This window comes from Aulonocara sp. 'chitande type north' Nkhata Bay, linkage group LG18, assembly GCF_057382095.1.
Source record: "Aulonocara sp. 'chitande type north' Nkhata Bay isolate Kocher_YH1m ecotype deep benthic linkage group LG18, A_spYH_male_GT1.1, whole genome shotgun sequence".
NCBI lineage: Eukaryota > Metazoa > Chordata > Actinopteri > Cichliformes > Cichlidae > Aulonocara > Aulonocara sp. 'chitande type north' Nkhata Bay.
Window position 1 is genome coordinate 40,313,394 of NC_141361.1, and position 25,979 is coordinate 40,339,372.

General features: G+C 43.2%; 17 non-coding genes across 17 annotated transcripts; all 17 read right to left on the reverse strand.

Annotated features, from left to right (window-relative positions):
* Positions 1–1,639: 1,639 nt before the first annotated feature.
* Positions 1,640–1,711, reverse strand: trnap-ugg (transfer RNA proline (anticodon UGG)). Its single transcript has one exon. It is a non-coding gene; the product is annotated as a tRNA-Pro (tRNA).
* An 890-nt stretch (positions 1,712–2,601) lies between these two features.
* On the reverse strand, positions 2,602–2,673 carry trnap-agg (transfer RNA proline (anticodon AGG)). Its single transcript has one exon. It is a non-coding gene; the product is annotated as a tRNA-Pro (tRNA).
* Positions 2,674–4,501: 1,828 nt separating this feature from the next.
* On the reverse strand, positions 4,502–4,573 carry trnap-ugg (transfer RNA proline (anticodon UGG)). Its single transcript has one exon. It is a non-coding gene; the product is annotated as a tRNA-Pro (tRNA).
* Positions 4,574–5,463: 890 nt separating this feature from the next.
* On the reverse strand, positions 5,464–5,535 carry trnap-agg (transfer RNA proline (anticodon AGG)). The gene has a single exon. It is a non-coding gene; the product is annotated as a tRNA-Pro (tRNA).
* Positions 5,536–6,425: 890 nt separating this feature from the next.
* trnap-agg (transfer RNA proline (anticodon AGG)) lies at positions 6,426–6,497 on the reverse strand. The gene has a single exon. It is a non-coding gene; the product is annotated as a tRNA-Pro (tRNA).
* An 866-nt stretch (positions 6,498–7,363) lies between these two features.
* On the reverse strand, positions 7,364–7,435 carry trnap-ugg (transfer RNA proline (anticodon UGG)). The gene has a single exon. It is a non-coding gene; the product is annotated as a tRNA-Pro (tRNA).
* Positions 7,436–8,325: 890 nt separating this feature from the next.
* On the reverse strand, positions 8,326–8,397 carry trnap-agg (transfer RNA proline (anticodon AGG)). The gene has a single exon. It is a non-coding gene; the product is annotated as a tRNA-Pro (tRNA).
* An 890-nt stretch (positions 8,398–9,287) lies between these two features.
* Positions 9,288–9,359, reverse strand: trnap-ugg (transfer RNA proline (anticodon UGG)). The gene has a single exon. It is a non-coding gene; the product is annotated as a tRNA-Pro (tRNA).
* Positions 9,360–10,249: 890 nt separating this feature from the next.
* trnap-agg (transfer RNA proline (anticodon AGG)) lies at positions 10,250–10,321 on the reverse strand. Its single transcript has one exon. It is a non-coding gene; the product is annotated as a tRNA-Pro (tRNA).
* Positions 10,322–11,187: 866 nt separating this feature from the next.
* On the reverse strand, positions 11,188–11,259 carry trnap-ugg (transfer RNA proline (anticodon UGG)). The gene has a single exon. It is a non-coding gene; the product is annotated as a tRNA-Pro (tRNA).
* An 890-nt stretch (positions 11,260–12,149) lies between these two features.
* On the reverse strand, positions 12,150–12,221 carry trnap-agg (transfer RNA proline (anticodon AGG)). The gene has a single exon. It is a non-coding gene; the product is annotated as a tRNA-Pro (tRNA).
* Positions 12,222–13,111: 890 nt separating this feature from the next.
* On the reverse strand, positions 13,112–13,183 carry trnap-ugg (transfer RNA proline (anticodon UGG)). The gene has a single exon. It is a non-coding gene; the product is annotated as a tRNA-Pro (tRNA).
* Positions 13,184–14,073: 890 nt separating this feature from the next.
* On the reverse strand, positions 14,074–14,145 carry trnap-agg (transfer RNA proline (anticodon AGG)). The gene has a single exon. It is a non-coding gene; the product is annotated as a tRNA-Pro (tRNA).
* Positions 14,146–15,035: 890 nt separating this feature from the next.
* On the reverse strand, positions 15,036–15,107 carry trnap-ugg (transfer RNA proline (anticodon UGG)). The gene has a single exon. It is a non-coding gene; the product is annotated as a tRNA-Pro (tRNA).
* An 890-nt stretch (positions 15,108–15,997) lies between these two features.
* trnap-agg (transfer RNA proline (anticodon AGG)) lies at positions 15,998–16,069 on the reverse strand. Its single transcript has one exon. It is a non-coding gene; the product is annotated as a tRNA-Pro (tRNA).
* An 890-nt stretch (positions 16,070–16,959) lies between these two features.
* Positions 16,960–17,031, reverse strand: trnap-agg (transfer RNA proline (anticodon AGG)). The gene has a single exon. It is a non-coding gene; the product is annotated as a tRNA-Pro (tRNA).
* Positions 17,032–22,800: 5,769 nt separating this feature from the next.
* On the reverse strand, positions 22,801–22,872 carry trnal-aag (transfer RNA leucine (anticodon AAG)). Its single transcript has one exon. It is a non-coding gene; the product is annotated as a tRNA-Leu (tRNA).
* Positions 22,873–25,979: the final 3,107 nt, after the last annotated feature.

Below are 25,979 nucleotides of genomic sequence, written 5' to 3' on the forward strand. Positions count from 1 at the left end.
ATGAGCTTTGAAAGAAAGCAGCTGGAATTCTCTAAGTGCCTTGAAGACCTTTCACCTCTCCTCTGAGAACCTTCGTTAGATCTAAAACTAAACGTTGGAGAGTCCCAGGTATTTAAAACCCAGAGCGGGTTGTCTTTACCAGGGTCGTTGACCAACTATGAAACACATCACATGAGCCAAGGGTGGAAAAAAGGCGTGGGTAATTATCAGCAGAGGTTTCAGGTGAAACCATTATGAGACCTTCACATATGTAGTTTAACGTCTTTACACCGAAATTGAATGGCCTCAATTTCGATCAGACTTTGTGATCTCTAATAGCCCTTTTCCACTTGCACCTACCTAGCTTGGCTTAACTTGACTCAGCTCGATCTTTAGAGTTTCCATTAGGTGATAGTACCTGGTTACAGGTATTTTTTTAGTACCTGCCCAGTAAGGTTTCCAAGGCAATCTCAAAATGTGACATATACAGATTGCGTGGCAGGGACTGTGCAGTCAATGGCATCACTCAATGAGTCATGAGAGTGACTCTTTCACAAAATCAAAAAGGTTATTTTAGAAAGACAAATTGGTGTCACAGATCACATTGAAAGGTTTGGCACACAACACATTTACAATGCCCCAGAAGGAATGTGTCTTAGCAAAGAATTCCATGAAGCTTAGAGCTTGTGATTTTAAGGGGGATCGTCCGGGATTTGAACCCGGGACCTCTCGCACCCTAAGCGAGAATCATACGCCTAGACCAACGAGCCACAGGAAGCCTCCGTTTAAGTCTGCAACTCTGAAAGGATAGACTTAAATCGGCCTTCAAATTCAAGCAGGAATGGTGTTAAGCTCTCTTCAGTATTCATTTTTGTACCTTCAGGACTTTGCTACTGACAAGCTCCAACAGCGATGACTCCAGAGGGACTGCACACAGTGAATGAGAAAAAAGGGTTCCCAGTCATCCACGTCATGGTAGTCTGATGAGCTTTGAAAGAAAGCAGCTGGAATTCTCTAAGTGCCTTGAAGACCTTTCACCTCTCCTCTGAGAACCTTCGTTATATCTAAAACTAAACGTTGGAGAGTCCCAGGTATTTAAACCCCAGAGCGGGTTGTCTTTACCAGGGTCGTTGACCAACTATGAAACACATCACATGAGCCAAGGGTGGAAAAAAGGCGTGGGTAATTATCAGCAGAGGTTTCAGGTGAAACCATTATGAGACCTTCACATATGTAGTTTAACGTCTTTACACCGAAATTGAATGGCCTCAATTTCGATCAGACTTTGTGATCTCTAATAGCCCTTTTCCACTTGCACCTACCTAGCTTGGCTTAACTTGACTCAGCTCGATCTTTAGAGTTTCCATTAGGTGATAGTACCTGGTTACAGGTATTTTTTTAGTACCTGCCCAGTAAGGTTTCCAAGGCAATCTCAAAATGTGACATATACAGATTGCGTGGCAGGGACTGTGCAGTCAATGGCATCACTCAATGGGTCATGAGAGTGACTCCTTCACAAAATCAAAAACGTTATTTTAGAAAGACAAATTGGTGTCACACATCACATTGAAAGGTTTGGCACACAACACATTTACAATGCCCCAGAAGGAATGTGTCTTACCAAAGAATTCAATGAAGCAAAGAGCTTGTGATTTTAAGGGGGCTCGTCCGGGATTTGAACCCGGGACCTCTCGCACCCAAAGCGAGAATCATACGCCTAGACCAACGAGCCACAGGAAGCCTGCGTTTAAGTCTGCAACTCTGAAAGGATAGACTTAAATCGGCCTTCAAATTCAAGCAGGAATGTTTTTAAGCTCTCTTCAGTATTCATTTTTGTACCTTCAGGACTTTGCTACTGACAAGTTCCAACAGGGATGACTCCAGAGGGACTGCACACAGTGAATAAGAAAAAAGGGTTCCCAGCCATCCACGTCATGGTAGTCTGATGAGCTTTGAAAGAAAGCAGCTGGAATTCTCTAAGTGCCTTGAAGACCTTTCACCTCTCCTCTGAGAACCTTCGTTAGATCTAAAACTAAACGTTGGAGAGTCCCAGGTATTTAAAACCCAGAGGGGGTTGTCTTTACCAGGGTCGTTGAACAACTATGAAACACATCACATGACCCAAGGGTGGAAAAAAGGCGTGGGTAATTATCAGCAGAGGTTTCAGGTGAAACCATTATGAGACCTTCACATATGTAGTTTAACGTCTTTACACCGAAATTGAATGGCCTCAATTTCAATCAGACTTTGTGATCTCTAATAGCCCTTTTCCACTTGCACCTACCTAGCTTGGCTTAACTTGACTCAGCTCGATCTTTAAAGTTTCCATTAGGTGATAGTACCTGGTTACAGGTATTTTTTTAGTACCTGCCCAGTAAGGTTTCCAAGGCAATCTCAAAATGTGACATATACAGATTGCGTGGCAGGGACTGTGCAGTCAATGGCATCACTCAATGAGTCATGAGAGTGACTCATTCACAAAATCGAAAACGTTATTTTAGAAAGACAAATTGGTGTCACAGATCACATTGAAAGGTTTGGCACACAACACATTTACAATGCCCCAGAAGGAATGTGTCTTAGCAAAGAATTCCATGAAGCTTAGAGCTTGTGATTTTAAGGGGGCTCGTCCGGGATTTGAACCCGGGACCTCTCGCACCCTAAGCCAGAATCATACGCCTAGACCAACGAGCCACAGTTAGCATGTGCTTAACTCTTCAACTCTGAAAGGATAGACTTAAATCGGCCTTCAAATTCAAGCAGGAATGTTTTTAAGCTCTCTTCAGTATTCATTTTTGTACCTTCAGGACTTTGCTACTGACAAGCTCCAACAGGGATGACTCCCGAGGGACTGCACACAGTGAATGAGAAAAAAGGGTTCCCAGTCATCCACGTCATGGTAGTCTGATGAGCTTTGAAAGAAAGCAGCTGGAATTCTCTAAGTGCCTTGAAGACCTTTCACCTCTCCTCTGAGAACCTTCGTTAGATCTAAGACTAAACGTTGGAGAGTCCCAGGTATTTAAAACCCAGAGCGGGTTGTCTTTACCAGGGTCGTTGACCAACTATGAAACACATCACATGAGCCAAGGGTGGAAAAAAGGCGTGGGTAATTATCAGCAGAGGTTTGAGGTGAAACCATTATGAGACCTTCACATATGTAGTTTAACGTCTTTACACCGAAATTGAATGGCCTCAATTTCGATCAGACTTTGTGATCTCTAATAGCCCTTTTCCACTTGCACCTACCTAGCTTGGCTTAACTTGACTCAGCTCGATCTTTAGAGTTTCCATTAGGTGATAGTACCTGGTTACAGGTATTTTTTTAGTACCTGCCCAGTAAGGTTTCCAAGGCAATCTCAAAATGTGACATATACAGATTGCGTGGCAGGGACTGTGCAGTCAATGGCATCACTCAATGAGTCATGAGAGTGACTCTTTCACAAAATCAAAAAGGTTATTTTAGAAAGACAAATTGGTGTCACAGATCACATTGAAAGGTTTGGCACACAACACATTTACAATGCTCCAGAAGGAATGTGTCTTAGCAAAGAATTCCATGAAGATTAGAGCTTGTGATTTTAAGGGGGCTCGTCCGGGATTTGAACCCGGGACCTCTCGCACCCTAAGCGAGAATCGTACGCCTAGACCAACGAGCCACAGGAAGCCTCCGTTTAAGTCTGCAACTCTGAAAGGATAGACTTAAATCGGCCTTCAAATTCAAGCAGGAATGGTGTTAAGCTCTCTTCAGTATTCATTTTTGTACCTTCAGGACTTTGCTACTGACAAGCTCCAACAGCGATGACTCCAGAGGGACTGCACACAGTGAATGAGAAAAAAGGGTTCCCAGTCATCCACGTCATGGTAGTCTGATGAGCTTTGAAAGAAAGCAGCTGGAATTCTCTAAGTGCCTTGAAGACCTTTCACCTCTCCTCTGAGAACCTTCGTTATATCTAAAACTAAACGTTGGAGAGTCCCAGGTATTTAAACCCCAGAGCGGGTTGTCTTTACCAGGGTCGTTGACCAACTATGAAACACATCACATGAGCCAAGGGTGGAAAAAAGGCGTGGGTAATTATCAGCAGAGGTTTCAGGTGAAACCATTATGAGACCTTCACATATGTAGTTTAACGTCTTTACACCGAAATTGAATGGCCTCAATTTCGATCAGACTTTGTGATCTCTAATAGCCCTTTTCCACTTGCACCTACCTAGCTTGGCTTAACTTGACTCAGCTCGATCTTTAGAGTTTCCATTAGGTGATAGTACCTGGTTACAGGTATTTTTTTAGTACCTGCCCAGTAAGGTTTCCAAGGCAATCTCAAAATGTGACATATACAGATTGCGTGGCAGGGACTGTGCAGTCAATGGCATCACTCAATGGGTCATGAGAGTGACTCCTTCACAAAATCAAAAACGTTATTTTAGAAAGACAAATTGGTGTCACACATCACATTTACAATGCCCCAGAAGGAATGTGTCTTACCAAAGAATTCAATGAAGCAAAGAGGTTGTGATTTTAAGGGGGCTCGTCCGGGATTTGAACCCGGGACCTCTCGCACCCAAAGCGAGAATCATACGCCTAGACCAACGAGCCACAGGAAGCCTGCGTTTAAGTCTGCAACTCTGAAAGGATAGACTTAAATCGGCCTTCAAATTCAAGCAGGAATGTTTTTAAGCTCTCTTCAGTATTCATTTTTGTACCTTCAGGACTTTGCTACTGACAAGTTCCAACAGGGATGACTCCAGAGGGACTGCACACAGTGAATAAGAAAAAAGGGTTCCCAGCCATCCACGTCATGGTAGTCTGATGAGCTTTGAAAGAAAGCAGCTGGAATTCTCTAAGTGCCTTGAAGACCTTTCACCTCTCCTCTGAGAACCTTCGTTAGATCTAAAACTAAACGTTGGAGAGTCCCAGGTATTTAAAACCCAGAGGGGGTTGTCTTTACCAGGGTCGTTGAACAACTATGAAACACATCACATGACCCAAGGGTGGAAAAAAGGCGTGGGTAATTATCAGCAGAGGTTTCAGGTGAAACCATTATGAGACCTTCACATATGTAGTTTAACGTCTTTACACCGAAATTGAATGGCCTCAATTTCAATCAGACTTTGTGATCTCTAATAGCCCTTTTCCACTTGCACCTACCTAGCTTGGCTTAACTTGACTCAGCTCGATCTTTAAAGTTTCCATTAGGTGATAGTACCTGGTTACAGGTATTTTTTTAGTACCTGCCCAGTAAGGTTTCCAAGGCAATCTCAAAATGTGACATATACAGATTGCGTGGCAGGGACTGTGCAGTCAATGGCATCACTCAATGAGTCATGAGAGTGACTCATTCACAAAATCGAAAACGTTATTTTAGAAAGACAAATTGGTGTCACAGATCACATTGAAAGGTTTGGCACACAACACATTTACAATGCCCCAGAAGGAATGTGTCTTAGCAAAGAATTCCATGAAGCTTAGAGCTTGTGATTTTAAGGGGGCTCGTCCGGGATTTGAACCCGGGACCTCTCGCACCCTAAGCCAGAATCATACGCCTAGACCAACGAGCCACAGTTAGCATGTGCTTAACTCTTCAACTCTGAAAGGATAGACTTAAATCGGCCTTCAAATTCAAGCAGGAATGTTTTTAAGCTCTCTTCAGTATTCATTTTTGTACCTTCAGGACTTTGCTACTGACAAGCTCCAACAGGGATGACTCCCGAGGGACTGCACACAGTGAATGAGAAAAAAGGGTTCCCAGTCATCCACGTCATGGTAGTCTGATGAGCTTTGAAAGAAAGCAGCTGGAATTCTCTAAGTGCCTTGAAGACCTTTCACCTCTCCTCTGAGAACCTTCGTTAGATCTAAGACTAAACGTTGGAGAGTCCCAGGTATTTAAAACCCAGAGCGGGTTGTCTTTACCAGGGTCGTTGACCAACTATGAAACACATCACATGAGCCAAGGGTGGAAAAAAGGCGTGGGTAATTATCAGCAGAGGTTTCAGGTGAAACCATTATGAGACCTTCACATATGTAGTTTAACGTCTTTACACCGAAATTGAATGGCCTCAATTTCAATCAGACTTTGTGATCTCTAATAGCCCTTTTCCACTTGCACCTACCTAGCTTGGCTTAACTTGACTCAGCTCGATCTTTAGAGTTTCCATTAGGTGATAGTACCTGGTTACAGGTATTTTTTTAGTACCTGCCCAGTAAGGTTTCCAAGGCAATCTCAAAATGTGACATATACAGATTGCGTGGCAGGGACTGTGCAGTCAATGGCATCACTCAATGAGTCATGAGAGTGACTCTTTCACAAAATCAAAAAGGTTATTTTAGAAAGACAAATTGGTGTCACAGATCACATTGAAAGGTTTGGCACACAACACATTTACAATGCCCCAGAAGGAATGTGTCTTAGCAAAGAATTCCATGAAGCTTAGAGCTTATGATTTTAAGGGGGCTCGTCCGGGATTTGAACCCGGGACCTCTCGCACCCTAAGCGAGAATCATACGCCTAGACCAACGAGCCACAGGAAGCCTCCGTTTAAGTCTGCAACTCTGAAAGGATAGACTTAAATCAGCCTTCAAATTCAAGCAGGAATGGTGTTAAGCTCTCTTCAGTATTCATTTTTGTACCTTCAGGACTTTGCTACTGACAAGCTCCAACAGCGATGACTCCAGAGGGACTGCACACAGTGAATGAGAAAAAAGGGTTCCCAGTCATCCACGTCATGGTAGTCTGATGAGCTTTGAAAGAAAGCAGCTGGAATTCTCTAAGTGCCTTGAAGACCTTTCACCTCTCCTCTGAGAACCTTCGTTATATCTAAAACTAAACGTTGGAGAGTCCCAGGTATTTAAACCCCAGAGCGGGTTGTCTTTACCAGGGTCGTTGACCAACTATGAAACACATCACATGAGCCAAGGGTGGAAAAAAGGCGTGGGTAATTATCAGCAGAGGTTTCAGGTGAAACCATTATGAGACCTTCACATATGTAGTTTAACGTCTTTACACCGAAATTGAATGGCCTCAATTTCGATCAGACTTTGTGATCTCTAATAGCCCTTTTCCACTTGCACCTACCTAGCTTGGCTTAACTTGACTCAGCTCGATCTTTAGAGTTTCCATTAGGTGATAGTACCTGGTTACAGGTATTTTTTTAGTACCTGCCCAGTAAGGTTTCCAAGGCAATCTCAAAATGTGACATATACAGATTGCGTGGCAGGGACTGTGCAGTCAATGGCATCACTCAATGGGTCATGAGAGTGACTCCTTCACAAAATCAAAAACGTTATTTTAGAAAGACAAATTGGTGTCACACATCACATTTACAATGCCCCAGAAGGAATGTGTCTTACCAAAGAATTCAATGAAGCAAAGAGGTTGTGATTTTAAGGGGGCTCGTCCGGGATTTGAACCCGGGACCTCTCGCACCCAAAGCGAGAATCATACGCCTAGACCAACGAGCCACAGGAAGCCTGCGTTTAAGTCTGCAACTCTGAAAGGATAGACTTAAATCGGCCTTCAAATTCAAGCAGGAATGTTTTTAAGCTCTCTTCAGTATTCATTTTTGTACCTTCAGGACTTTGCTACTGACAAGTTCCAACAGGGATGACTCCCAAGGGACTGCACACAGTGAATAAGAAAAAAGGGTTCCCAGCCATCCACGTCATGGTAGTCTGATGAGCTTTGAAAGAAAGCAGCTGGAATTCTCTAAGTGCCTTGAAGACCTTTCACCTCTCCTCTGAGAACCTTCGTTAGATCTAAAACTAAACGTTGGAGAGTCCCAGGTATTTAAACCCCAGAGCGGGTTGTCTTTACCAGGGTCGTTGACCAACTATGAAACACATCACATGAGCCAAGGGTGGAAAAAAGGCGTGGGTAATTATCAGCAGAGGTTTCAGGTGAAACCATTATGAGACCTTCACATATGTAGTTTAACGTCTTTACACCGAAATTGAATGGCCTCAATTTCGATCAGACTTTGTGATCTCTAATAGCCCTTTTCCACTTGCACCTACCTAGCTTGGCTTAACTTGACTCAGCTCGATCTTTAGAGTTTCCATTAGGTGATAGTACCTGGTTACAGGTATTTTTTTAGTACCTGCCCAGTAAGGTTTCCAAGGCAATCTCAAAATGTGACATATACAGATTGCGTGGCAGGGACTGTGCAGTCAATGGCATCACTCAATGAGTCATGAGAGTGACTCTTTCACAAAATCAAAAAGGTTATTTTAGAAAGACAAATTGGTGTCACAGATCACATTGAAAGGTTTGGCACACAACACATTTACAATGCCCCAGAAGGAATGTGTCTTAGCAAAGAATTCCATGAAGCTTAGAGCTTGTGATTTTAAGGGGGCTCGTCCGGGATTTGAACCCGGGACCTCTCGCACCCTAAGCGAGAATCATACGCCTAGACCAACGAGCCACAGGAAGCCTCCGTTTAAGTCTGCAACTCTGAAAGGATAGACTTAAATCGGCCTTCAAATTCAAGCAGGAATGGTGTTAAGCTCTCTTCAGTATTCATTTTTGTACCTTCAGGACTTTGCTACTGACAAGCTCCAACAGCGATGACTCCAGAGGGACTGCACACAGTGAATGAGAAAAAAGGGTTCCCAGTCATCCACGTCATGGTAGTCTGATGAGCTTTGAAAGAAAGCAGCTGGAATTCTCTAAGTGCCTTGAAGACCTTTCACCTCTCCTCTGAGAACCTTCGTTATATCTAAAACTAAACGTTGGAGAGTCCCAGGTATTTAAACCCCAGAGCGGGTTGTCTTTACCAGGGTCGTTGACCAACTATGAAACACATCACATGAGCCAAGGGTGGAAAAAAGGCGTGGGTAATTATCAGCAGAGGTTTGAGGTGAAACCATTATGAGACCTTCACATATGTAGTTTAACGTCTTTACACCGAAATTGAATGGCCTCAATTTCGATCAGACTTTGTGATCTCTAATAGCCCTTTTCCACTTGCACCTACCTAGCTTGGCTTAACTTGACTCAGCTCGATCTTTAGAGTTTCCATTAGGTGATAGTACCTGGTTACAGGTATTTTTTTAGTACCTGCCCAGTAAGGTTTCCAAGGCAATCTCAAAATGTGACATATACAGATTGCGTGGCAGGGACTGTGCAGTCAATGGCATCACTCAATGGGTCATGAGAGTGACTCCTTCACAAAATCAAAAACGTTATTTTAGAAAGACAAATTGGTGTCACACATCACATTGAAAGGTTTGGCACACAACACATTTACAATGCCCCAGAAGGAATGTGTCTTAGCAAAGAATTCCATGAAGCTTAGAGATTGTGATTTTAAGGGGGCTCGTCCGGGATTTGAACCCGGGACCTCTCGCACCCAAAGCGAGAATCATACGCCTAGACCAACGAGCCACAGGAAGCCTGCGTTTAAGTCTGCAACTCTGAAAGGATAGACTTAAATCGGCCTTCAAATTCAAGCAGGAATGTTTTTAAACTCTCTTCAGTATTCATTTTTGTACCTTCAGGACTTTGCTACTGACAAGTTCCAACAGGGATGACTCCAGAGGGACTGCACACAGTGAATGAGAAAAAAGGGTTCCCAGCCATCCACGTCATGGTAGTCTGATGAGCTTTGAAAGAAAGCAGCTGGAATTCTCTAAGTGCCTTGAAGACCTTTCACCTCTCCTCTGAGAACCTTCGTTAGATCTAAAACTAAACGTTGGAGAGTCCCAGGTATTTAAAACCCAGAGCGGGTTGTCTTTACCAGGGTCGTTGACCAACTATGAAACACATCACATGAGCCAAGGGTGGAAAAAAGGCGTGGGTAATTATCAGCAGAGGTTTCAGGTGAAACCATTATGAGACCTTCACATATGTAGTTTAACGTCTTTACACCGAAATTGAATGGCCTCAATTTCGATCAGACTTTGTGATCTCTAATAGCCCTTTTCCACTTGCACCTACCTAGCTTGGCTTAACTTGACTCAGCTCGATCTTTAGAGTTTCCATTAGGTGATAGTACCTGGTTACAGGTATTTTTTTAGTACCTGCCCAGTAAGGTTTCCAAGGCAATCTCAAAATGTGACATATACAGATTGCGTGGCAGGGACTGTGCAGTCAATGGCATCACTCAATGAGTCATGAGAGTGACTCTTTCACAAAATCAAAAAGGTTATTTTAGAAAGACAAATTGGTGTCACAGATCACATTGAAAGGTTTGGCACACAACACATTTACAATGCCCCAGAAGGAATGTGTCTTAGCAAAGAATTCCATGAAGCTTAGAGCTTGTGATTTTAAGGGGGCTCGTCCGGGATTTGAACCCAGGACCTCTCGCACCCTAAGCGAGAATCATACGCCTAGACCAACGAGCCACAGGAAGCCTGCGTTTAAGTCTGCAACTCTGAAAGGATAGACTTAAATCGGCCTTCAAATTCAAGCAGGAATGGTGTTAAGCTCTCTTCAGTATTCATTTTTGTACCTTCAGGACTTTGCTACTGACAAGCTCCAACAGCGATGACTCCAGAGGGACTGCACACAGTGAATGAGAAAAAAGGGTTCCCAGTCATCCACGTCATGGTAGTCTGATGAGCTTTGAAAGAAAGCAGCTGGAATTCTCTAAGTGCCTTGAAGACCTTTCACCTCTCCTCTGAGAACCTTCGTTATATCTAAAACTAAACGTTGGAGAGTCCCAGGTATTTAAACCCCAGAGCGGGTTGTCTTTACCAGGGTCGTTGACCAACTATGAAACACATCACATGAGCCAAGGGTGGAAAAAAGGCGTGGGTAATTATCAGCAGAGGTTTCAGGTGAAACCATTATGAGACCTTCACATATGTAGTTTAACGTCTTTACACCGAAATTGAATGGCCTCAATTTCGATCAGACTTTGTGATCTCTAATAGCCCTTTTCCACTTGCACCTACCTAGCTTGGCTTAACTTGACTCAGCTCGATCTTTAGAGTTTCCATTAGGTGATAGTACCTGGTTACAGGTATTTTTTTAGTACCTGCCCAGTAAGGTTTCCAAGGCAATCTCAAAATGTGACATATACAGATTGCGTGGCAGGGACTGTGCAGTCAATGGCATCACTCAATGGGTCATGAGAGTGACTCCTTCACAAAATCAAAAACGTTATTTTAGAAAGACAAATTGGTGTCACACATCACATTTACAATGCCCCAGAAGGAATGTGTCTTACCAAAGAATTCAATGAAGCAAAGAGGTTGTGATTTTAAGGGGGCTCGTCCGGGATTTGAACCCGGGACCTCTCGCACCCAAAGCGAGAATCATACGCCTAGACCAACGAGCCACAGGAAGCCTGCGTTTAAGTCTGCAACTCTGAAAGGATAGACTTAAATCGGCCTTCAAATTCAAGCAGGAATGTTTTTAAGCTCTCTTCAGTATTCATTTTTGTACCTTCAGGACTTTGCTACTGACAAGTTCCAACAGGGATGACTCCAGAGGGACTGCACACAGTGAATAAGAAAAAAGGGTTCCCAGCCATCCACGTCATGGTAGTCTGATGAGCTTTGAAAGAAAGCAGCTGGAATTCTCTAAGTGCCTTGAAGACCTTTCACCTCTCCTCTGAGAACCTTCGTTAGATCTAAAACTAAACGTTGGAGAGTCCCAGGTATTTAAAACCCAGAGGGGGTTGTCTTTACCAGGGTCGTTGAACAACTATGAAACACATCACATGACCCAAGGGTGGAAAAAAGGCGTGGGTAATTATCAGCAGAGGTTTCAGGTGAAACCATTATGAGACCTTCACATATGTAGTTTAACGTCTTTACACCGAAATTGAATGGCCTCAATTTCGATCAGACTTTGTGATCTCTAATAGCCCTTTTCCACTTGCACCTACCTAGCTTGGCTTAACTTGACTCAGCTCGATCTTTAGAGTTTCCATTAGGTGATAGTACCTGGTTACAGGTATTTTTTTAGTACCTGCCCAGTAAGGTTTCCAAGGCAATCTCAAAATGTGACATATACAGATTGCGTGGCAGGGACTGTGCAGTCAATGGCATCACTCAATGAGTCATGAGAGTGACTCTTTCACAAAATCAAAAAGGTTATTTTAGAAAGACAAATTGGTGTCACACATCACATTGAAAGGTTTGGCACACAACACATTTACAATGCCCCAGAAGGAATGTGTCTTAGCAAAGAATTCCATGAAGCTTAGAGCTTGTGATTTTAAGGGGGCTCGTCCGGGATTTGAACCCGGGACCTCTCGCACCCTAAGCGAGAATCATACGCCTAGACCAACGAGCCACAGGAAGCCTGCGTTTAAGTCTGCAACTCTGAAAGGATAGACTTAAATCGGCCTTCAAATTCAAGCAGGAATGGTGTTAAGCTCTCTTCAGTATTCATTTTTGTACCTTCAGGACTTTGCTACTGACAAGCTCCAACAGCGATGACTCCAGAGGGACTGCACACAGTGAATGAGAAAAAAGGGTTCCCAGTCATCCACGTCATGGTAGTCTGATGAGCTTTGAAAGAAAGCAGCTGGAATTCTCTAAGTGCCTTGAAGACCTTTCACCTCTCCTCTGAGAACCTTCGTTATATCTAAAACTAAACGTTGGAGAGTCCCAGGTATTTAAACCCCAGAGCGGGTTGTCTTTACCAGGGTCGTTGACCAACTATGAAACACATCACATGAGCCAAGGGTGGAAAAAAGGCGTGGGTAATTATCAGCAGAGGTTTCAGGTGAAACCATTATGAGACCTTCACATATGTAGTTTAACGTCTTTACACCGAAATTGAATGGCCTCAATTTCGATCAGACTTTGTGATCTCTAATAGCCCTTTTCCACTTGCACCTACCTAGCTTGGCTTAACTTGACTCAGCTCGATCTTTAGAGTTTCCATTAGGTGATAGTACCTGGTTACAGGTATTTTTTTAGTACCTGCCCAGTAAGGTTTCCAAGGCAATCTCAAAATGTGACATATACAGATTGCGTGGCAGGGACTGTGCAGTCAATGGCATCACTCAATGGGTCATGAGAGTGACTCCTTCACAAAATCAAAAACGTTATTTTAGAAAGACAAATTGGTGTCACACATCACATTGAAAGGTTTGGCACACAACACATTTACAATGCCCCAGAAGGAATGTGTCTTACCAAAGAATTCAATGAAGCAAAGAGCTTGTGATTTTAAGGGGGCTCGTCCGGGATTTGAACCCGGGACCTCTCGCACCCAAAGCGAGAATCATACGCCTAGACCAACGAGCCACAGGAAGCCTGCGTTTAAGTCTGCAACTCTGAAAGGATAGACTTAAATCGGCCTTCAAATTCAAGCAGGAATGTTTTTAAGCTCTCTTCAGTATTCATTTTTGTACCTTCAGGACTTTGCTACTGACAAGTTCCAACAGGGATGACTCCAGAGGGACTGCACACAGTGAATAAGAAAAAAGGGTTCCCAGCCATCCACGTCATGGTAGTCTGATGAGCTTTGAAAGAAAGCAGCTGGAATTCTCTAAGTGCCTTGAAGACCTTTCACCTCTCCTCTGAGAACCTTCGTTAGATCTAAAACTAAACGTTGGAGAGTCCCAGGTATTTAAAACCCAGAGGGGGTTGTCTTTACCAGGGTCGTTGAACAACTATGAAACACATCACATGACCCAAGGGTGGAAAAAAGGCGTGGGTAATTATCAGCAGAGGTTTCAGGTGAAACCATTATGAGACCTTCACATATGTAGTTTAACGTCTTTACACCGAAATTGAATGGCCTCAATTTCAATCAGACTTTGTGATCTCTAATAGCCCTTTTCCACTTGCACCTACCTAGCTTGGCTTAACTTGACTCAGCTCGATCTTTAAAGTTTCCATTAGGTGATAGTACCTGGTTACAGGTATTTTTTTAGTACCTGCCCAGTAAGGTTTCCAAGGCAATCTCAAAATGTGACATATACAGATTGCGTGGCAGGGACTGTGCAGTCAATGGCATCACTCAATGAGTCATGAGAGTGACTCATTCACAAAATCGAAAACGTTATTTTAGAAAGACAAATTGGTGTCACAGATCACATTGAAAGGTTTGGCACACAACACATTTACAATGCCCCAGAAGGAATGTGTCTTAGCAAAGAATTCCATGAAGCTTAGAGCTTGTGATTTTAAGGGGGCTCGTCCGGGATTTGAACCCGGGACCTCTCGCACCCTAAGCGAGAATCATACGCCTAGACCAACGAGCCACAGGAAGCCTCCGTTTAAGTCTGCAACTCTGAAAGGATAGACTTAAATCGGCCTTCAAATTCAAGCAGGAATGGTGTTAAGCTCTCTTCAGTATTCATTTTTGTACCTTCAGGACTTTGCTACTGACAAGCTCCAACAGCGATGACTCCAGAGGGACTGCACACAGTGAATGAGAAAAAAGGGTTCCCAGTCATCCACGTCATGGTAGTCTGATGAGCTTTGAAAGAAAGCAGCTGGAATTCTCTAAGTGCCTTGAAGACCTTTCACCTCTCCTCTGAGAACCTTCGTTATATCTAAAACTAAACGTTGGAGAGTCCCAGGTATTTAAACCCCAGAGCGGGTTGTCTTTACCAGGGTCGTTGACCAACTATGAAACACATCACATGAGCCAAGGGTGGAAAAAAGGCGTGGGTAATTATCAGCAGAGGTTTCAGGTGAAACCATTATGAGACCTTCACATATGTAGTTTAACGTCTTTACACCGAAATTGAATGGCCTCAATTTCGATCAGACTTTGTGATCTCTAATAGCCCTTTTCCACTTGCACCTACCTAGCTTGGCTTAACTTGACTCAGCTCGATCTTTAGAGTTTCCATTAGGTGATAGTACCTGGTTACAGGTATTTTTTTAGTACCTGCCCAGTAAGGTTTCCAAGGCAATCTCAAAATGTGACATATACAGATTGCGTGGCAGGGACTGTGCAGTCAATGGCATCACTCAATGGGTCATGAGAGTGACTCCTTCACAAAATCAAAAACGTTATTTTAGAAAGACAAATTGGTGTCACACATCACATTGAAAGGTTTGGCACACAACACATTTACAATGCCCCAGAAGGAATGTGTCTTACCAAAGAATTCAATGAAGCAAAGAGATTGTGATTTTAAGGGGGCTCGTCCGGGATTTGAACCCGGGACCTCTCGCACCCAAAGCGAGAATCATACGCCTAGACCAACGAGCCACAGGAAGCCTGCGTTTAAGTCTGCAACTCTGAAAGGATAGACTTAAATCGGCCTTCAAATTCAAGCAGGAATGTTTTTAAGCTCTCTTCAGTATTCATTTTTGTACCTTCAGGACTTTGCTACTGACAAGTTCCAACAGGGATGACTCCAGAGGGACTGCACACAGTGAATAAGAAAAAAGGGTTCCCAGCCATCCACGTCATGGTAGTCTGATGAGCTTTGAAAGAAAGCAGCTGGAATTCTCTAAGTGCCTTGAAGACCTTTCACCTCTCCTCTGAGAACCTTTGTTAGATCTAAAACTAAACGTTGGAGAGTCCCAGGTATTTAAAACCCAGAGGGGGTTGTCTTTACCAGGGTCGTTGAACAACTATGAAACACATCACATGACCCAAGGGTGGAAAAAAGGCGTGGGTAATTATCAGCAGAGGTTTCAGGTGAAACCATTATGAGACCTTCACATATGTAGTTTAACGTCTTTACACCGAAATTGAATGGCCTCAATTTCAATCAGACTTTGTGATCTCTAATAGCCCTTTTCCACTTGCACCTACCTAGCTTGGCTTAACTTGACTCAGCTCGATCTTTAAAGTTTCCATTAGGTGATAGTACCTGGTTACAGGTATTTTTTTAGTACCTGCCCAGTAAGGTTTCCAAGGCAATCTCAAAATGTGACATATACAGATTGCGTGGCAGGGACTGTGCAGTCAATGGCATCACTCAATGAGTCATGAGAGTGACTCATTCACAAAATCGAAAACGTTATTTTAGAAAGACAAATTGGTGTCACAGATCACATTGAAAGGTTTGGCACACAACACATTTACAATGCCCCAGAAGGAATGTGTCTTAGCAAAGAATTCCATGAAGCTTAGAGCTTGTGATTTTAAGGGGGCTCGTCCGGGATTTGAACCCGGGACCTCTCGCACCCTAAGCCAGAATCATACGCCTAGACCAACGAGCCACAGTTAGCATGTGCTTAACTCTTCAACTCTGAAAGGATAGACTTAAATCGGCCTTCAAATTCAAGCAGGAATGTTTTTAAGCTCTCTTCAGTATTCATTTTTGTACCTTCAGGACTTTGCTACTGACAAGCTCCAACAGGGATGACTCCCGAGGGACTGCACACAGTGAATGAGAAAAAAGGGTTCCCAGTCATCCACGTCATGGTAGTCTGATGAGCTTTGAAAGAAAGCAGCTGGAATTCTCTAAGTGCCTTGAAGACCTTTCACCTCTCCTCTGAGAACCTTCGTTAGATCTAAGACTAAACGTTGGAGAGTCCCAGGTATTTAAAACCCAGAGCGGGTTGTCTTTACCAGGGTCGTTGACCAACTATGAAACACATCACATGAGCCAAGGGTGGAAAAAAGGCGTGGGTAATTATCAGCAGAGGTTTCAGGTGAAACCATTATGAGACCTTCACATATGTAGTTTAACGTCTTTACACCGAAATTGAATGGCCTCAATTTCGATCAGACTTTGTGATCTCTAATAGCCCTTTTCCACTTGCACCTACCTAGCTTGGCTTAACTTGACTCAGCTCGATCTTTAGAGTTTCCATTAGGTGATAGTACCTGGTTACAGGTATTTTTTTAGTACCTGCCCAGTAAGGTTTCCAAGGCAATCTCAAAATGTGACATATACAGATTGCGTGGCAGGGACTGTGCAGTCAATGGCATCACTCAATGAGTCATGAGAGTGACTCTTTCACAAAATCAAAAAGGTTATTTTAGAAAGACAAATTGGTGTCACAGATCACATTGAAAGGTTTGGCACACAACACATTTACAATGCCCCAGAAGGAATGTGTCTTAGCAAAGAATTCCATGAAGCTTAGAGCTTGTGATTTTAAGGGGGCTCGTCCGGGATTTGAACCCGGGACCTCTCGCACCCTAAGCGAGAATCATACGCCTAGACCAACGAGCCACAGGAAGCCTCCGTTTAAGTCTGCAACTCTGAAAGGATAGACTTAAATCGGCCTTCAAATTCAAGCAGGAATGGTGTTAAGCTCTCTTCAGTATTCATTTTTGTACCTTCAGGACTTTGCTACTGACAAGCTCCAACAGCGATGACTCCAGAGGGACTGCACACAGTGAATGAGAAAAAAGGGTTCCCAGTCATCCACGTCATGGTAGTCTGATGAGCTTTGAAAGAAAGCAGCTGGAATTCTCTAAGTGCCTTGAAGATCTTTCACCTCTCCTCTGAGAACCTTCGTTAGATCTAAGACTAAACGTTGGAGAGTCCCAGGTATTTAAAACCCAGAGCGGGTTGTCTTTACCAGGGTCGTTGACCAACTATGAAACACATCACATGAGCCAAGGGTGGAAAAAAGGCGTGGGTAATTATCAGCAGAGGTTTCAGGTGAAACCATTATGAGACCTTCACATATGTAGTTTAACGTCTTTACACCGAAATTGAATGGCCTCAATTTCGATCAGACTTTGTGATCTCTAATAGCCCTTTTCCACTTGCACCTACCTAGCTTGGCTTAACTTGACTCAGCTCGATCTTTAGAGTTTCCATTAGGTGATAGTACCTGGTTACAGGTATTTTTTTAGTACCTGCCCAGTAAGGTTTCCAAGGCAATCTCAAAATGTGACATATACAGATTGCGTGGCAGGGACTGTGCAGTCAATGGCATCACTCAATGAGTCATGAGAGTGACTCCTTCACAAAATCAAAAACGTTATTTTAGAAAGACAAATTGGTGTCACACATCACTTGTATGGTTTCTCTCCTGTGTGGACTCGTTTGTGTCTTTTAAGCTGACCTGCAGTGGTGAAGGATGACCCACACTGATCATTGGGAAGCCATTTCACATGTCACATGAAGTGACATGAAGAGGAGGTAGACTTCCACCGTAACCTCCGTGCGGATCTGTGATATTTTGCTCGGCTAAAAGTTATCAAGGCTGACGAAAGCTTGGTTTTGCATTTGCTGGATATTGATCTGAAAACTCTTTTCTTGCTGTGTCACGACTGACTTTTTAGCTAACGTAAGCTAAAGTGGCAGTGTCTGTTTTTGTTTTTGATGCTGTCGCCGGTACGAGATTCCGGAATGGCACCACTTACCTCAACATCCAGCTCTGAAAGCTGCATCAACCTGAGTCAACAAGTGATCAAGCTGGAGCAAAGGATATCCACGCTATACCAAATCCAGGGGGCTGAATGCGAACTTGACACGATCCTCCTTGGCAAAGCTCAAACCACCGCTACTAGCGCTGAGCTAGCCGACACAGTGCACCATCCAGCTGCTGTGTCCCAAGATCCCCCCAACAGTCAACACAGGCTCTCAACTTGCGTCGCTGGTGCTTCTGCCAAGGACGAGAACTCCTGGTTTCAGCTAGGGGCCAGACCCAAGGCTCTGGTCAGCTCCACTCCACTCCAACCAGCGCCATGGACCATGGTTGAGACGCGTGGTGGCTGCAGAGGGGGCAGGAGGATCCGTCTCTCGCACCCTCACCCCTCCGGTGCGGTAGTATTGGAGAATAAATTCAATGTCCTGGATCCTGTGGACTTTCCTCCTCTGACCGCTAGCCCTCGCCATCCCGCTGTGTCGCTGAGGTCTGCGCCATCTCCACCACTACGCCCCCGGAGCCGCGGCGGGCAACCCGACGCTGTGGTGCAAACTCACCGCGGAGAGCTGTGCTTTACCCCGGCTCCTCGGAGAAGAGGACCCACGGCGCGGCTACCTGGGAGTCACTCACGCAGTCCGGCTGGCGCATCTCCATCTGAACACCCCCGGTGTCGCGGCGCGGGCGTCTCAGATGGCCAACAGCCCTCGGTGGCACCTCCTCTCTCCACGCTGGTCCTCGGGGATTCCATCGTCAGGAACGTGCGGATGAGGGGGGCGCTCACGCTGTCGTTCCCGGGAGCCACTGTTGTTGACATAGTGGACAGAATTCCCAACATTCTGGCATCCCACCCACAGGTTAACCGGCTCATCATCCACATCGGCACCAATGATATCCCCAAACAGCAATCTGAGCTGCTGAAGTTGGACTTCCTCGAACTCTTCAGCCTTCTTGGTCAGTTGCAGGTGAGTGCTTTTATCTCTGGGCCCACCCCCACCTGTGGCAGAGGGATAGGCCGTTTCAGCCGGCTGCTCAGCCTTAACACCTGGCTTTCCTCTGCCTGTGTCTCCCACGGCGTGGGTTTTATTAACAACTTTGATGCCTTCTGGGAGAGGAGGCATCTTTTTGGGGCAGACGGGCTCCACCTCAACGCCTGGGGACGCCGTTTGCTGTCCGCCAATTTGACATTTGGCGTACAGCACTCCCGCACATCGCCACTGTCTGCCACTGACTGATGTTCCCCTGGTCCCAGCTCCTATATTTGTTCCACTTTTAACAGTAATACACAAAACTCTGGACTAGGACCTCTCTCTCCCACAGTCAACACAATACCCGTCATAATCACAAACAGAGAGCAACAGAATTATCATAAATCCAGTAACTCCAAAAACATTAATAACCTCCGGCCTCTTCAAAAATATCAACATCCATTCAACTCTATTGTCAAAAATCCACCAGTCTCAATCAGTATGGCACTTTTAAATGTACGCTCTCTGTCGAACAAGTCTTTTATTATTAATGATTTAATTTTAGATAATAAACTTGACTGTTTATTTTTAACTGAAACATGGCTGGGCTCGGATGCACCAGTTGTTCTCACTGAGGCCTCCCCACCAAATTTTAATTTCTCTTTTTCTATTAGAAGTGGTGAGAGAGGTGGTGGGACTGCATCTTTAGCCAACAACACACTCACCTCCAAACACATTTTATTTGATCATTTTACCACTTTTGAATTCCATGCTATTGTTTTCAGCAGCCCTCCAGTTTTATCTGTCACAATTTATAGACCACCTAAAGACAGCGCTGCTTTTATCAAGGAATTCTCAGAATTTTTAACAAACATACATTCAAAATATAATATGATAATTTTAACCGGTGATTTTAACCTGCACATAGATAATCCTTCTGACCCTGCAACAAAAGAATTCTTAAACATTCTTCACTGTTTGGATTTTATCCAGCACGTCACGCAGCCGACTCACAACAGAGGACACACGCTGGTGGACAGCCCATGGGTGATGACCAGGTCCAGAGTGTGTCCTCTCAAAAGAAATTGCAGGGCAGCAGAAAGGAGATGGAGGAAAAATAAAAATAATATCAACCATCAAATATTTTCCGAGCAACTTAAAATGTACAATAATACATTAAGGAAGTCAAGAAATTCATACTTCGCCAAAATAATCAGTATTAACAAAAATAATCCCAAGGTCCTCTTTTCCACCATAGATCATTTATTTAACCCTGATTTTAAAATCTCCCAAAGAACCCCCACAGACTCGCTCTGTGAGCAGTTTGCAGACCACTTCAGGGGAAAGATCAGCGCCATCAGATCTGATATTTTATCTAATCGCGATATGATTGTAAACACATCTGAGGGCTCGATTGTACCTGAGGAGACACTGGACAGCTTTGTCCTGGTTAATGCTGAGAACTTTCAGAAGGTTTTCTCCACAGTGAGACCCACCACATGTCTTTTAGATCCAATTCCTTCTTCACTCTTTAAAACACTTTGTGGATTTTTTGAGGCTGAGCTTTTATACATGATGAACTGCTCTCTTCAGTTGGGTGTCTTCCCTGCTGCCTTTAAAACGGCGGTGGTGAGGCCCCTTCTGAAGAAGAGCAATTTGGATTGTAATGATTTTAATAACTACAGACCTGTATCCAACTCACCATTTTTAAATAAAATCTTAGAAAAACTTGTTTTTACTCAGATTAATGATTTTCTCAATGATAGACAGATCCTGGAGATATTCCAGTCTGGATTTAGGGTGACCCACAGCACAGAGACTGCTCTCCTAAAGGTTTTAAATGATCTTAGATGTAACTGGGACGCCCAAAAGCTCTCAGTCCTGGTGCTACTGGATCTAAGCGCAGCCTTTGATACAGTAGACCACGCTATTCTTTTAAACAGACTAAAACACATGGTGGGCCTCTCTGGTGCTGTACACAACTGGTTCACTTCCTATCTCTCTGACAGAACTTTTATGGTGAGTATGGATACATGCTCCTCTAAGATCCATAAAATGACATGTGGTGTGCCTCAAGGGTCGGTTCTAGGCCCTGTACTTTTTAATTTGTATATGTTGCCTCTCGGCAGTGTCATCAGGAGGCATGGAGTGAACATCCACAGTTACGCTGATGACACGCAGCTGTACATCTCCGTGTCTCCTGATGACACCAGACCAATGGATGCCCTTTTTAACTGTATCTTGGATATAAGATCTTGGATGGCAGAAAACTTTTTACAGCTTAACCAGGACAAAACTGAAGTTTTAATTGTTGGTCCTGAGGCTCAGAGAGAGAAACTCTTGTCTAAATTAGAGGCATTTTCACTATGTCCTTCGCTACAAGTGAAAAACCTGGGTGTTATTTTTGACTCTGAGCTTGGTTTTATCCCACATGTTAAACATGTAACCAAAATTGGATTTTATCATCTAAAAAATATAGCCAGAGTCCGCCCTATTCTCTCTCGGGCCAACACGGAGATGCTGATGCATGCTTTTATTACCAGTCGCATTGATTACTGCCCTGCTCTCTGGTCTTCCTAAGAAGAATATTTCAACTTTACAACTCTTGCAAAACTCGGCAGCTCGTGTGCTGACGAAGACCAGAGGGCGGGCCCACATTACACCGGTTTTAGAATCGCTGCACTGGCTCCCCGTGTGTTTCAGGATCGATTTTAAAGTTCTTTTATTGGTTTTTAAATGTCTTAATGGTCTTGGGCCTTCTTATCTCTCAGATCTGCTTTTACCATACGAACCCTCGCGGACCCTGAGGTCCTCTGGTACTGGCCTTTTGATTGTCCCTAAAGTCAGGACACATACTCACGGAGAGGCAGCTTTTCAGTGGTATGGTCCTCGTCTGTGGAACAGCCTGCCGGAGGAGCTCAGGGCCGCAGAGAACGTACATGTTTTTAAGAACAGGCTCAAGACCTACCTTTTTAATTTAGCTTTTACTTAGCGTTTATTTATTTTTTATGCTTATTTATTCTATCCTGTTATTCTATTATTAATTTAGGATTTACCTAATATTTTTTGATTTTATTCTTATTCATTTTTTATTTATATTTATATTTATATTGTATCCTGTTCTTATTTATTTTATCATTTTACCCTGTATACATCGTATTGCGTCATATCTCCAGTGTTTCCTCGGAGGGCGCTCTCTGCACCGGGGCTGTTATTGACCGTGGCTGCTGGGTCTCTGGGGTCCTCTCAGCCTGGTTGGGGGGCTCCTTTGCCTCCCTCCCGCTGTGTGCCCAGCCCGGAGGCTGCGGTCTGTGACCGGCTCCCGGTGCAGACGGCTCTCTGTTATAATGTTTCCTCACTTGGCTCATGCGAGCCCAGCCCAATTTTTACTCTTTAAGTGTGCGCGTGTGTGTATGTGTGTGTGTGTGGGGGTGGGGGGATATATGTGTATTGAGAGTGTGGGGAGTGAGTTGGAGGGTGGGGTGGGCTGCTTTTAACTATGTAAAGCACTTTGTGCTACATTTTTTCTGTATGAAAAGTGCTTTATAAATAAAGATTGATTGAAAGGTTTGGCACCCAACACATTTACAATGCCCCAGAAGGAATGTGTCTTAGCAAAGAATTCCATGAAGCTTAGAGCTTGTGATTTTAAGGGGGCTCGTCCGGGATTTGAACCCGGGACCTCTCGCACCTTAAGCGAGAATCATATGCCTAGACCAACGAGCCACAGGAGGCCTGCGTTCAAGTCTGCAACTCTGAAAGGATAGACTTATATCGGCCTTCAAATTCAAGCAGGAATGGTGTTAAGCTCTCTTCAGTATTCATTTTTGTACCTTCAGGACTTTGCTACTGACAAGCTCCAACAGGGATGACTCCAGAGGGACTGCACACAGTGAATGAGAAAAAAGGGTTCCCAGTCATCCACGTCATGGTAGTCTGATGAGCTTTGAAAGAAAGCAGCTGGAATTCTCTAAGTGCCTTGAAGACCTTTCACCTCTCCTCTGAGAACCTTCGTTAGATCTAAAACTAAACGTTGGAGAGTCCCAGCTATTTAAAACCCAGAGGGGGTTGTCTTTACCAGGGTCGTTGACCAACTATGAAACGCATCACATGAGCCAAGGGTGGAAAAAAGGCGTGGGTAATTATCAGCAGCGGTTTCAGGTGAAACCATTATGAGACCTTCACATATGTAGCGTAATGTCTTTACCTCAATTTCGATAAGACTTTGTGCTCTCCAATAGCCCTTTTCCACTAGCACCCACCTACACTGTAAAAAAAAACCTGTAGATTTTACGGTAAAACGCTGGCAGCTGTGGTTGCCAGAAATCTACTGTAAAATTACGGGTGAAACATTTTCTTCTTTAACGGTAACAAGGTATTGTTATTGTTGATTTTACGGTTAAAAACAGTGCTAGGGTCAATATTTTACCGTAGAAGAAAATGTTTTAACTTGAAGAAAAAAATAATGTTTTTCCCTAGAATTAACATGAAAATAACATATAAAATAAAGTTTGTGCCAGAAAACACAACATTTTTTCCCTGTAAAATTAACTATCAAAAAATAAAAAAATACAATTTTATTCTGTAACCGTTTTTAGACTAGAGTGTTCTTAAGTGTTCTACTCTGTAAGCTTAATACACAAACCATGATTTTATTCAAATTACTAAATGTAACACAAAAATGTCCACCTTAAATTTCCAAAAAAGTATTTTATTTAACATCTTTGATGTTTTGAACATCAAACATTTACATTTGTACTCAACAAATCACAAATAGTTACTAGTTATCTCCATGACAGTAACAGTGAGAAATCACAGAATTCTTACAAGTTCTGCCAAACTGTGCAAAACCAGTGTTGTAAGTTGAGCACACATTATACTTCACATTACCTTTAGCAGACAATTCAGACACCTTTAAGTGTTTTGGTGCTGTTCTCACTACATAAATGTCAGTACACGTAGAATCTTGACTTTTCAAATTACCCAAATACAAATATAGAGAATTAAAGATTTTTTCTATAATTGAAAGAAAATCTGAATTGAAGAAACTACAGGAACAAGTTTACACCCACATATTTTGCACACAGAACTGAGCAGTAAACCTGAAAATGCCAGCAATGTACATTAGGGCTGCCACAAACGATTATTTTGATAGTCGACTAGTCACCGATTATTTTTGCGATTAGTCGACTAATCAGATCATCATCCATTAGACGTAAAACTACAGCTTATTGCACCAGCAGCATCTGCTCTTATATAACTATCATTAGCTTACAGCTTTAAGTGTTTAAGGTATGTGCTCACTAAAAGTAAAGACAAGATGATAGTTTGTTAAATTTTTATGAAATTTGCAGATTGTTTCGGTGAAGTTTAATAAACTCCTTGCTATCTAAACTATAACAGGACACTGGAGTATATTCTGGAGCATCTCACACTTCTGATGATCAGCTGTCTGCTTGACGTTTATTCAGCTGTGCAAAAACTATAACTTTAATCTCAGCCAAACCGATTTACTCAGGAACAAATAAAATACTAAAAAAAAAAAAAAGCCAAACAATAACATTTTAAGTTATCTAAGTGACTCATATATATTTAACCTGAGTAGCGAAAGACAGCGGTGGGTTTGAAAACGATTTGTGGGGAGTCCGGTGTTCTCACGGCGCTAGTGAGCCTAGCCCCCGGCTCGCTAACGAGCTAGTGGGTAACAGATGTCTCCGAAAACGTCGGAGCGCTTTTGAAAATATGTGGTGTCCTGATAAACTGAGCAGATATTTGAGGTTTACACAGCTACATTCTCGCCTGAAAATATGTTAAACGTTTATTTTGTGACCCAGAAAGAAGAATAAGAGTAACATTAAAACTAACTAGCTGCCGCCATTGTTGGAAACTGCGCTGGGCCGCGCTATGAATTCTGGGACACAGCTGCTTCTTCTTCTTCTTCTTCGGGGTTTAACGGTAGCTGACATCCTTGTACATGCAATGCTGCCATCTTCTGTTTCAGTCCGTTATTACACTCTTAAATCCTGCCACTTATTCCTGCGTCTTTTGTGATCTTACAAAGTTTCAAACGACGCGTCGACTATTAAATCAGCCGTCGACGATTTTGATAGTCGACGTAATCGTGACTAGTCGACAAATCGTGGCAGCCCTAATGTACATGCAGCATACTTTTACACTATTGGAATACAAATATCTTTAAAACTGGGAAAATTAAAATCCAAGAAACAAAATCACAGGTTTACCACATTTTTACCAGATACATTTTTCAGATATAAAACAGTGAATCAAAAGTAGACCATGTACTTTTACAAATTGTGTCTAGTAAAACTTCACATTGTTAAACTTCCCACTCACAATCAGAAATGTAACAATTGTTTCAAAAACAGAACATCTGTAGAGTATGTAACATAGTATACCTTTATCACTGTCTCAAACAAGAGGGGTAGGACTAGATCCACTCATGGTCAGCAATGTCTGAGATGAGAGTGAGGACTCTGGGATTGACTGAGAACACTTTTTTCTTCTTGGATTCAACCTTGGTGCCTCTCTCTGGATTTATGGAAAAGAAACACCTTCATGAAAAAAGGGCGAGAGAGATTGAGGAAATTAACAACCTGAGGTGGGATATCAAATGGCCAAGTTTGAAAAGCACAAAAATAAATCCATAATAAAATAAATTTTACCGTTGAAGGAACTCCAGTGTTGATCGTAGTTCTACAGGGTAGTGTATGTTAAAGCAGCAGTAACTGCCAAACATTAGGCAGATAGCAGAGGTGAAGGTTGTGATGCGGTCGTTGACAGTCTTCTTGTCAATGCTCAACATGAATGTCTCA